Here is a 12,546-nt window from a genome sequence, read left to right as displayed (position 1 = left end):
AAAAAAAAGAAAAAGGAAAAGAAAAAAGATAAAATATTGATTTAATTGCATTTTGAATGAATAAAAAAGTGGCTACATTGCTCTGGACTTCTTTGTTTCATCCACAGAAGAGTAAAATATGTGATTGATTTTGAAAAGCTGCTGAAAAATGTATCTTTTTAAAATTGCAATTTCTAATTTGGGTTTTACATTTTGTGCTCCATTTTTTGTGATTGTATTAGAAAGATTTGTTATTTATTTGGTGTTTAAAGGTGGTACATAATGTATATACACAATCTTCTTAGAGACATTTGCTATATGTTGTGTTTGTTGTCGTTGTAGTTTAATTTCTTTGGATGTATTGAAAGGAAATGAAAAGAAGTTGCAGCATTGATTAAAAAAGCATAAAAGAGACATTTACTGTCTGATGTTACATCTGTAGGAGTGTACTGAGGCTGGGTTTTGTTTTGGAGCACATTCATATATTTAAAAAAAAAAAAAAAAAAAAAAAAGATAAAATATAAAGTTAATTGTATTTTGGATGAATAAAAAAGCAATGATTAGTGCTAAGGATGTATAAAAGACAAACAAAACAAAGGAAATTGCTGTATTTTAGTGTTGAACTAGGGTTTCTAACTGTTCTACTTTCTGTCTGCCACTCCTGGCTAATTTACATGTGAGCACACAGCTGGGGGGGGGGCTAACTCCACTCCTGCAGCAGAGGAGACTGATGAAAAGCTTGAGGATGTAAGATTGAATAAATAAAATCCTAGAGTTGACCAGTTCATTTTATAAATGTAAATATTTTTTATTTTGGTGCTGATAAACTAAACAGATGTTATGATAAAAATATTTGCTTGAGTCAAAATGTCCAAAAATTTGCTTTCAGCACAATAGGGTGATTAAGGTGGTTAAATGTTTCTCGTATGTATAGTGCTGCTTTTCAAACGTGGAGCTTTGTAGGACGCATCTAATTCTGAAATCTCAGCTTCCTGAGACAAACGGCTGATTTCCTATGAAGCTTGATTATATGATCATGCTTCATGATCATTTATGAACATATATAGCTCGTCCAAAATTGTCATATCCATGGGTTCAGAATGGAAGTTTCATCAAATCTATTTAATTTCAGTGAGATCAGACAAGGAATGTGAACGTGAGAGCAACATTTGTGCATGGCGAGATACCCAACTTCGCCGCTCTGTCACGACCACACCCCCGCGTTGAAAGATTTGTTTTTCATCAGAGTAAACTTCAATGGTTTTTCAACAGGTGGACGTCATTTTGAGGTGTGTTTGCTCATCCTACTTGGAGCAGTGATGCTCCAAGTAAAACATGTCATTTCCTGTTGCCAACAGGTGGCGCTACACCTGTTTCGGAATTTTCCACTGCAGATGTGTTCAAAGTCAGACTACAATCATGCACAACAAATTTGGATCAGATTAGATTATTTATGGCTGAGTAATGGCCATTTTTCTTTTCATGGCGTGATTTCGAAACGACCTCAAATTTTGACGCGCCGCCACGGTCACAAACAACCGTAAAAACTTAAAAGCTTCGCAATTTAAGATCGGACATGTGTTTAGTTTACAAAACCAAAGTTTGGAGTCATTGTTCAAAAATCTCTAGGAGGAGTTCGTTCTAGAACGAGGCCTGCAAAGGACCAAAATAGAGCAAAACTGACATATTGACATCAATATAGCAGACTTCCTGTGCGACTGACAGCTTGGTCCCAAGAGACTTTTTTGTAGGTCTCCATCTGATGAACATGTCCTGTAAATATCAAGCTTGTATGTTAAAGAACATGGCGGGGCTCTCAAAAACAAACATGGTAGGTGGCGCTATTGAGCCGTTTTTTGTTCACCCATGCAAGTGCTGTGTATCTAAGTTGGAGATATGTAAGAGGCCTCTCATTCTGAAATCTCAGCCTCGTGATACAAACGGCTGATTTTTTATGAATTTTTAATTATCTGACTGCAACGCAATCAACCACTTCCTGTTTGGCGGTGGCTTGCGCAGGCACCGTCAGGTGTACGCCCATGAAACTTTAAACAATGAGAGAAGACCCTTATGAGTATCTCCTGTTGTAATTTTATGAATGTCGGACAAAGCACAGAGAAAAGATAGGTCAGAATGTGACATAAAATGTATTTGTCAATATCTAGGTGGCGCTGTGGAGCTCGTCCAAGATTGTCATATCCATTGGTTCAGAATGGAAGCCTCATCACCTCTATTGAATTTCAGTGAGATTGGACAAGGAATGTGCACGTGAGAGCAACTTTTGTGTGCATGGCGAGACGCCCAACTTCGCCGCTCTGTCACGACCACACCCCCGCATTGAAAGTTATGGCTTTTTATCAGAGTAAACATCAATGGCTTTTCAACAGGTGGACATCATTTTGAGGTGTGTCGGCTCATCCTACTTGGAGCAGTGATGCTCCAAGTAAAACATGTCATTTCCTTTTACCAGCAGGTGGCGCTACACCTATTCCAGATTCTTCCACTGCAGATGTGTTCAAAGTCAGACTACAATCATGCATATCAACTTTGGATCATATTGGATTTTGCATGGCTGAGTAATGGCCATTTTTCTTTTCATGGCGTGTTTTCAAAATGACCTCCATTTTCGACGCGCCGCCACGGTCACAAACATCCGTAAAAACTTAAAAGCTTCGCAATTTAACATCGGACATGTGTTTAGTTTACAAAACCAAAGTTTGGAGTCATTATTCACAAATCTCTAGGAGGAGTTCGCTCTAGAGTGAGGCCTGCAAATGTCCAAAATGAAGCAAAAATGACATATTGACCTCAATATATCAGACTTCCTGTGCGAGTGACAGGTGGGTCCTTACAGACTTTTTTTTAGGTCTCCATCTGAAGAACATGCCCTGTAAAAATCAAGCTTGTACGTTAAAGCGTATGCGGGGCGTCGGGACAAAAGTCACTGTAGGTGGCGCTATCGAGCCGTTTTTCTGCGCCCAAGCCAATCTCCTATAAAATACGAAATTTTTCGCGACTCCTGATGTGTGTGCCAAATTTGGTGAGTTTTGGGGTATGTTAAAGGCCTCAAAAAGGCGACTCTTCCGGTAGAATAATAATAATAATAATATTTAAAGCTACAAGTAGCATTTAGCGGGCCCGAGCACATGCCACCGCCTGGCACGAGCGACCGCCCCGTGAGCAACGCCCTGCTCGAGCCATTCTCGTCGTTTTTTCTTGTCCATTCTGGAGCTCCAAGCTAATGTTAATATGACAGCAGCCTGTGGGGGGGGGGGGGGGGGGGGGGAACTATAATCTGTTGCCTTAAAGGACAAAGACTTTTGCATATAGCATGAAAAAAATTCTTAAATCTAAGCCTCGTTTAGACCTGCTCATTTTCTCATCAAGTAGAAGAAGGTTTTTATCAGATTAAGAAACAAGCAATGATGATAATTGCTATCACTGTCCCTAAGGATGAGAACAATAGAACTCATTCAATTTCCACTACAATGTCTAGATGAGTGTCAGCTATGTCTGATAACTTGGCCAATTAGCTGGACCGGGATCTTACAACGTGCAGGTGGTTTAACGTCCAGTGTGATGAGTCTGTGGACGGCAACAGTACAGCATAGCTTTTGGTTTCCACAAGAGAAGAATTCCTGACACATCTGCCCTAACAGACAACTACAAGAGGAGTTGAAATGTATAACACGGTGAAGGAGTTTTTGTGCAGAAAAAGGTACAATTAGAAAAGCTGGTAGCCATACCTGCAGACGGGACTCCTGCTATGATTGACCGACAAACAGGTTTCATCACTCACTGTAAAGCTGACCAAGACTTTCCAAAATGTCTGCATTACTGCTGCGTCATTCACCAGTAGGCCTTATGTGCAGAAGTGATTGGCTCTGGACATATAATGACTCCTATTGTGAAAATCATAAAAAACCTCAGCTGCAAAGCAAAACAGAACAGGATTTTTAAGGTGCTATTGGTGGAGATATCTGCTGAATATGGTGAATATGAATATGGTGAATCTGAACTTGTATTCTTGACTGACATTACTGGAAAACTAAACCACTTGATCTGCGAGCTGCAAGACATTGGTAAAACTATATTTTTTTATTGACCAGCCTGCCTGAGCCAGTGTTTTTCTTGTGGGGATCTTTTCTGCCAGGGCTTGCCAGCTTGGTCAGTGGATGTTGCTGCAGTTGTCTCCCTTGCTGGGACAGCTGGAGTTAAACACAGCAGCCTCACAGCTGTGAAGTGGACCCCGTTGCTGTCCCAGTCTGGATGGGCACTGTGGTGATGTTCCAATGTTCAGGCTGGCTCCTGGTATAAAGAGATTCCCAAGTACCATTTCCTAACCGCAGAGCCAAGGATGTGTTTACATGTTTAGGTCAAAAATGTGATGAACAGCTTCATGTTGTCTATTGATGTAAGTTTAAACCTAAACATGTTTCCCTGTTACTAATCCAGTTGATGTGGTTCTCCATCTGTGTCTAGGTGATAGAAAAGCATTTTTTTATATTTAGAGCTCCAAGCAAACAAACAGTTGTCTATATAAGAGCTTTTACAATTGTGGACTTTTAGCCGGTCTCTGAATACATGTGACCAATGTATGGTGGATTTTCACAGACTTTGTTTAAAACTGAAGGTGACAGAGACTTTGGAGAAGTGGCTACATTGCTCTGGACTTCTTTGTTTCATCCACAGAAGAGTAAAATATATGATTGATTTTGAAAAGCTGCTGAAAAATGTATCTTTTTAAAATTGCAATTTCTAATTTGGGTTTTACATTTTGTGTTCCATTTTTTGTGATTGTATTAGAAAGATTTGTTATTTATTTGGTGTTTAAAGGTGGTACATAATGTATATACACAATCTTCTTAGAGACATTTGCTATGTGTTGTGTTTGTTGTCGTTGTAGTTTAATTTCTTTGGATGTATTGAAAGGAAATGAAAAGAAGTTGCAGCATTGATTAAAAAAGCATAAAAGAGACATTTACTGTCTGATGTTACATCTGTAGGAGTGTACTGAGACTGGGTTTTGTTTTGGAGCACATTCATATATTTTGTTTGTAAAAAAAAAAAAGATAAAATATAAAGTTAATTGTATTTTGGATGAATAAAAAAGCAATGATTAGTGCTAAGGATGTATAAAAGACAAACAAAACAAAGGAAATTGCTGTAATTTAGTGTTGAACTAGGCTTTCTAACTGTTCTACTTTCTGTCTGCCACTCCTGGCTAATTTACATGTGAGCACACAGCCGGGGGTTGGGGGGGGGGGGGGGGGGGGGGGCTAACTCCACTCCTGCAGCAGGGGAGACTGATGAAAAGCTTGAGGATGTAAGATTGAATAAATAAAATCCTAGAGTTGACCAGTTCATTTTATAAATGTAAATATTTTTTATTTTGGTGCTGATAAACTAAACAGAAGTTATGATAAAAATATTTGCTTGAGTCAAAATGTCCAAAAATTTGCTTTCAGCACAATAGGGTGATTAAGGTGGTTAAATGTTTCTCGTACGTATAGTGCTGCTTTTCAAACATGGAGCTTTGTAGGACGCATCTAATTCTGAAATCTCAGCTTCCTGAGACAAACGGCTGATTTCCTATGAAGCTTGATTATATGATCATGCTTCATGATCATTTATGAACATATATAGCTCGTCCAAAATTGTCATATCCATGGGTTCAGAATGGAAGTTTCATCAAATCTATTTAATTTCAGTGAGATCAGACAAGGAATGTGAACGTGAGAGCAACATTTGTGCATGGCGAGATACCCAACTTCGCCGCTCTGTCACGACCACACCCCCGCGTTGAAAGATTTGTTTTTCATCAGAGTAAACTTCAATGGTTTTTCAACAGGTGGACGTCATTTTGAGGTGTGTTTGCTCATCCTACTTGGAGCAGTGATGCTCCAAGTAAAACATGTCATTTCCTGTTGCCAACAGGTGGCGCTACACCTGTTTCGGATTTTTCCACTGCAGATGTGTTCAAAGTCAGACTACAATCATGCACAACAAATTTGGATCAGATTAGATTATTTATGGCTGAGTAATGGCCATTTTTCTTTTCATGGCGTGATTTCGAAACGACCTCAAATTTTGACGCGCCGCCACGGTCACAAACAACCGTAAAAACTTAAAAGCTTCGCAATTTAAGATCGGACATGTGTCTAGTTTACAAAACCAAAGTTTGGAGTCATTGTTCAAAAATCTCTAGGAGGAGTTCGTTCTAGAACGAGGCCTGCAAAGGACCAAAATACAGCAAAAATGACATATTGACACCAATATAGCAGACTTCCTGTGCGACTGACAGCTTGGTACCAAGAGACTTTTTTGTAGGTTTCTATCTGATGAACATGTCCTGTAAAAATCAAGCTTGTATGTTAAAGAACATGGCGGGGCTCTCAAAAACAAACATGGTAGGTGGCGCTATTGAGCCGTTTTTTGTTCACCCATGCAAGTGCTGTGTATCTAAGTTGGAGATATGTAAGAGGCCTCTCATTCTGAAATCTCAGCCTCGTGATACAAACGGCTGATTTTTTATGAATTTTTAATTATCTGACTGCAACGCAATCAACCACTTCCTGTTTGGTGGTGGCTTGCGCAGGCACCGTCAGGTGTACACCCATGAAACTTTAGACGATGAGAGAAGACCCTTATGAGTATCTCCTGTTGTAATTTTATGAATGTCGGACAAAGCACAGAGAAAAGATAGGTCAGAATGTGACATAAAATGTATTTGTCAATATCTAGGTGGCGCTATGGAGCTCGTCCAAGATTGTCATATCCATGGGTTCAGAATGGAAGCCTCATCACCTCTATTGAATTTCAGTGAGATTGGACAAGGAATGTGCACGTGAGAGCAACTTTTGTGTGCATGGCGAGACGCCCAACTTCGCCGCTCTGTCACGATCACACCCCCGCATTGAAAGTTATGGCTTTTTATCAGAGTAAACATCAATGGCTTTTCAACAGGTGGACATCATTTTGAGGTGTGTCGGCTCATCCTACTTGGAGCAGTGATGCTCCAAGTAAAACATGTCATTTCCTTTTACCAGCAGGTGGCGCTACACCTGTTCTGGATTTTTCCACTCCAGATGTGTTCAGAGTCAGACTACAATCATGCATATCAATTTTGGATCAGATTGGATTTTGCATGGCTGAGTAATGGCCATTTTTCTTTTCATGGCGTGTTTTCAAAATGACCTCCATTTTCGACGCGCCGCCACGGTCACAAACATCCGTAAAAACTTAAAAGCTTCGCAATTTAACATCGGACATGTGTTTAGTTTACAAAACCAAAGTTTGGAGTCATTATTCACAAATCTCTAGGAGGAGTTCGTTCTAGAGCGAGGCCTGCAAATGTCCAAAATGGAGCAAAAATGACATATTGACCTCAATATATCAGACTTCCTGTGCGAGTGACAGGTGGGTCCTTTCAGACTTTTTTGTAGGTCTCCATCTGAAGAACATGCCCTGTAAAAATCAAGCTTGTACGTTAAAGCGTATGCGGGGCGTCGGGACAAAAGTCACTGTAGGTGGCGCTATCGAGCCGTTTTTCTGCGCCCATGCCAATCTCCTATAAAATACGAAATTTTTCGCGACTCCTGATGTGTGTGCCAAATTTGGTGAGTTTTGGGGTATGTTAAAGGCCTCAAAAAGGCGACTCTTCCGGTAGAATAATAATAATAATAATAATAATAATAATAATTAAAGCTACAAGTAGCATTTAGCGGGCCCGAGCACGTGCCACCGCCTGGCACGAGCGACCGCCCCGTGAGCAACGCCCTGCTCAAGCCATTCTCGTCGTTTTTTCTTGTCCATTCTGGAGCTCCAAGCTAATGTTAATATGACAGCAGCCTGTGGGGGGGGGGGGGGGGGGGGGGACTATAATCTGTTGCCTTAAAGGACAAAGACTTTTGCATATAGCATGAAAAAAATTCTTAAATCTAAGCCTCGTTTAGACCTGCTCATTTTCTCATCAAGTAGAAGAAGGTTTTTATCAGATTAAGAAACAAGCAATGATGATAATTGCTATCACTGTCCCTAAGGATGAGAACAATAGAACTCATTCAATTTTCACTACAATGTCTAGATGAGTGTCAGCTATGTCTGATAACTTGGCCAATTAGCTGGACCGGGATCTTACAACGTGCAGGTGGTTTAACGTCCAGTGTGATGAGTCTGTGGACGGCAACAGTACAGCATAGCTTTTGGTTTCCACAAGAGAAGAATTCCTGACACATCTGCCCTAACAGACAACTACAAGAGGAGTTGAAATGTATAACACGGTGAAGGAGTTTTTGTGCAGAAAAAGGTACCATTAGAAAAGCTGGTAGCCATACCTGCAGACGGGGCTCCTGCTATGATTGACCGACAAACAGGTTTCATCACTCACTGTAAAGCTGACCAAGACTTTCCAAAATGTCTGCATTACTGCTGCTTCTTTCACCAGTAGGCCTTATGTGCAGAAGTGATTGGCTCTGGACATATAATGACTCCTATTGTGAAAATCATAAAAAACCTCAGCTGCAAAGCAAAACAGAACAGGATTTTTAAGGTGCTATTGGTGGAGATATCTGCTGAATATGGTGAATATGAATATGGTGAATCTGAACTTGTATTCTTGACTGACATTACTGGAAAACTAAACCACTTGATCTGCGAGCTGCAAGACATTGGCAAAACTATTTTTTTTTATTGACCAGCCTGCCTGAGCCAGTGTTTTTCTTGTGGGGATCTTTTCTGCCAGGGCTTGCCAGCTTGGTCAGTGGATGTTGCTGCAGTTGTCTCCCTTGCTGGGACAGCTGGAGTTAAACACAGCAGCTCACGGCTGTGAAGTGGACCCCGTTGCTGTCCCAGTCTGGATGGGCACTGTGGTGATGTTCCAATGTTCAGGCTGGCTCCTGGTATGAAGAGATTCCCAAGTACCATTTCCTAACCGCAGAGCCAAGGATGTGTTTACATGTTTAGGTCAAAAATGTGATGAACAGCTTCATGTTGTCTATTGATGTAAGTTTAAACCTAAACATGTTTCCCTGTTACTAATCCAGTTGATATGGTTCTCCATCTGTGTCTAGGTGATAGAAAAGCATTTTTTTATATTTAGAGCTCCAAGCAAACAAACAGTTGTCTATATAAGAGCTTTTACAATTGTGGACTTTTAGCAGGTCTCTGAATACATGTGACCAATGTATGGTGGATTTTCACAGACTTTGTGTAAAACTGAAGGTGACAGAGACTTTGGAGAAGTGGCTACATTGCTCTGGACTTCTTTGTTTCATCCACAGAAGAGTAAAATATGTGATTGATTTTGAAAAGCTGCTGAAAAATGTATCTTTTTAAAATTGCAATTTCTAATTTGGGTTTTACATTTTGTGTTCCATTTTTTGTGATTGTATTAGAAAGATTTGTTATTTATTTGGTGTTTAAAGGTGGTACATAATGTATATACACAATCTTCTTAGAGACATTTGCTATGTGTTGTGTTTGTTGTCGTTGTAGTTTAATTTCTTTGGATGTATTGAAAGGAAATGAAAAGAAGTTGCAGCATTGATTAAAAAAGCACAAAAGAGACATTTACTGTCTGATGTTACATCTGTAGGAGTGTACTGAGACTGGGTTTTGTTTTGGAGCACATTCATATATTTTGTTTGTAAAAAAAAAAAAGATAAAATATAAAGTTAATTGTATTTTGGATGAATAAAAAAGCAATGATTAGTGCTAAGGATGTATAAAAGACAAACAAAACAAAGGAAATTGCTGTAATTTAGTGTTGAACTAGGCTTTCTAACTGTTCTACTTTCTGTCTGCCACTCCTGGCTAATTTACATGTGAGCACACAGCCGGGGGTTGGGGGGGGGGGGGGGGGTAACTCCACTCCTGCAGCAGGGGAGACTGATGAAAAGCTTGAGGATGTAAGATTGAATAAATAAAATCCTAGAGTTGACCAGTTCATTTTATAAATGTAAATATTTTTTATTTTGGTGCTGATAAACTAAACAGAAGTTATGATAAAAATATTTGCTTGAGTCAAAATGTCCAAAAATTTGCTTTCAGCACAATAGGGTGATTAAGGTGGTTAAATGTTTCTCGTACGTATAGTGCTGCTTTTCAAACATGGAGCTTTGTAGGACGCATCTAATTCTGAAATCTCAGCTTCCTGAGACAAACGGCTGATTTCCTATGAAGCTTGATTATATGATCATGCTTCATGATCATTTATGAACATATATAGCTCGTCCAAAATTGTCATATCCATGGGTTCAGAATGGAAGTTTCATCAAATCTATTTAATTTCAGTGAGATCAGACAAGGAATGTGAACGTGAGAGCAACATTTGTGCATGGCGAGATACCCAACTTCGCCGCTCTGTCACGACCACACCCCCGCGTTGAAAGATTTGTTTTTCATCAGAGTAAACTTCAATGGTTTTTCAACAGGTGGACGTCATTTTGAGGTGTGTTTGCTCATCCTACTTGGAGCAGTGATGCTCCAAGTAAAACATGTCATTTCCCATTGCCAACAGGTGGCGCTACACCTGTTTCGGATTTTTCCACTGCAGATGTGTTCAAAGTCAGACTACAGTCATGCACAACAAATTTGGATCAGATTAGATTATTTATGGCTGAGGAATGGCCATTTTTCTTTTCATGGCGTGATTTCGAAACGACCTCAAATTTTGACGCGCCGCCACGGTCACAAACAACCGTAAAAACTTAAAAGCTTCGCAATTTAAGATCGGACATGTGTTTAGTTTACAAAACCAAAGTTTGGAGTCATTGTTCAAAAATCTCTAGGAGGAGTTCGTTCTAGAACGAGGCCTGCAAATGACCAAAATACAGCAAAAATGACATATTGACACCAATATAGCAGACTTCCTGTGCGACTGACAGCTTGGTACCAAGAGACTTTTTTGTAGGTTTCTATCTGATGAACATGTCCTGTAAAAATCAAGCTTGTATGTTAAAGAACATGGCGGGGCTCTCAAAAACAAACATGGTAGGTGGCGCTATTGAGCCGTTTTTTGTTCACCCATGCAAGTGCTGTGTATCTAAGTTGGAGATATGTAAGAGGCCTCTCATTCTGAAATCTCAGCCTCGTGATACAAACGGCTGATTTTTTATGAATTTTTAATTATCTGACTGCAACGCAATCAACCACTTCCTGTTTGGTGGTGGCTTGCGCAGGCACCGTCAGGTGTACACCCATGAAACTTTAGACGATGAGAGAAGACCCTTATGAGTATCTCCTGTTGTAATTTTATGAATGTCGGACAAAGCACAGAGAAAAGATAGGTCAGAATGTGACATAAAATGTATTTGTCAATATCTAGGTGGCGCTATGGAGCTCGTCCAAGATTGTCATATCCATTGGTTCAGAATGGAAGCCTCATCACCTCTATTGAATTTCAGTGAGATTGGACAAGGAATGTGCACGTGAGAGCAACTTTTGTGTGCATGGCGAGACGCCCAACTTCGCCGCTCTGTCACGACCACACCCCCGCATTGAAAGTTATGGCTTTTTATCAGAGTAAACATCAATGGCTTTTCAACAGGTGGACATCATTTTGAGGTGTGTCGGCTCATCCTACTTGGAGCAGTGATGCTCCAAGTAAAACATGTCATTTCCTTTTACCAGCAGGTGGCGCTACACCTGTTCTGGATTTTTCCACTTCTGATGTGTTCAGAGTCAGACTACAATCATGCATATCAATTTTGGATCAGATTGGATTTTGCATGGCTGAGTAATGGCCATTTTTCTTTTCATGGCGTGTTTTCAAAATGACCTCCATTTTCGACGCGCCGCCACGGTCACAAACATCCGTAAAAACTTAAAAGCTTCGCAATTTAACATCGGACATGTGTTTAGTTTACAAAACCAAAGTTTGGAGTCATTATTCACAAATCTCTAGGAGGAGTTCGTTCTAGAGCGAGGCCTACAAATGTCCAAAATGGAGCAAAAATGACATATTGACCTCAATATATCAGACTTCCTGTGCGAGTGACAGGTGGGTCCTTTCAGACTTTTTTGTAGGTCTCCATCTGAAGAACATGCCCTGTAAAAATCAAGCTTGTACGTTAAAGCGTATGCGGGGCGTCGGGACAAAAGTCACTGTAGGTGGCGCTATCGAGCCGTTTTTCTGCGCCCATGCCAATCTCCTATAAAATACGAAATTTTTCGCGACTCCTGATGTGTGTGCCAAATTTGGTGAGTTTTGGGGTATGTTAAAGGCCTCAAAAAGGCGACTCTTCCGGTAGAATAATAATAATAATAATAATAATAATAATAAACATTCGAATTACAATAGGGTCCTTGCACTCCGTGCTCGGGCCCTAATAATAAACATTCGAATTACAATAGGGTCCTTGCACTCCGTGCTCGGGCCCTAATTAAAGCTACAAGTAGCATTTAGCGGGCCCGAGCACGTGCGACCGCACGGCACGAGCGACCGCCCCGTGAGCAACGCCCTGCTCGAGCCATTCTCGTCGTTTTTTCTTGTCCATTCTGGAGCTCCAAGCTATTGTTAATACGACAGCAGCCTGGGGGGGGGGCTGTAATCTGTTGCCTTAAGGG

The sequence above is a fragment of the Oryzias latipes genome, chromosome 4 (genome assembly GCF_053564925.1).
Source record: "Oryzias latipes strain Hd-rR chromosome 4, Olatipes_Hd-rR_3.1".
NCBI classification, from domain to species: Eukaryota; Metazoa; Chordata; class Actinopteri; order Beloniformes; family Adrianichthyidae; genus Oryzias; species Oryzias latipes.
This window is presented reverse-complemented; position numbering follows the sequence as displayed.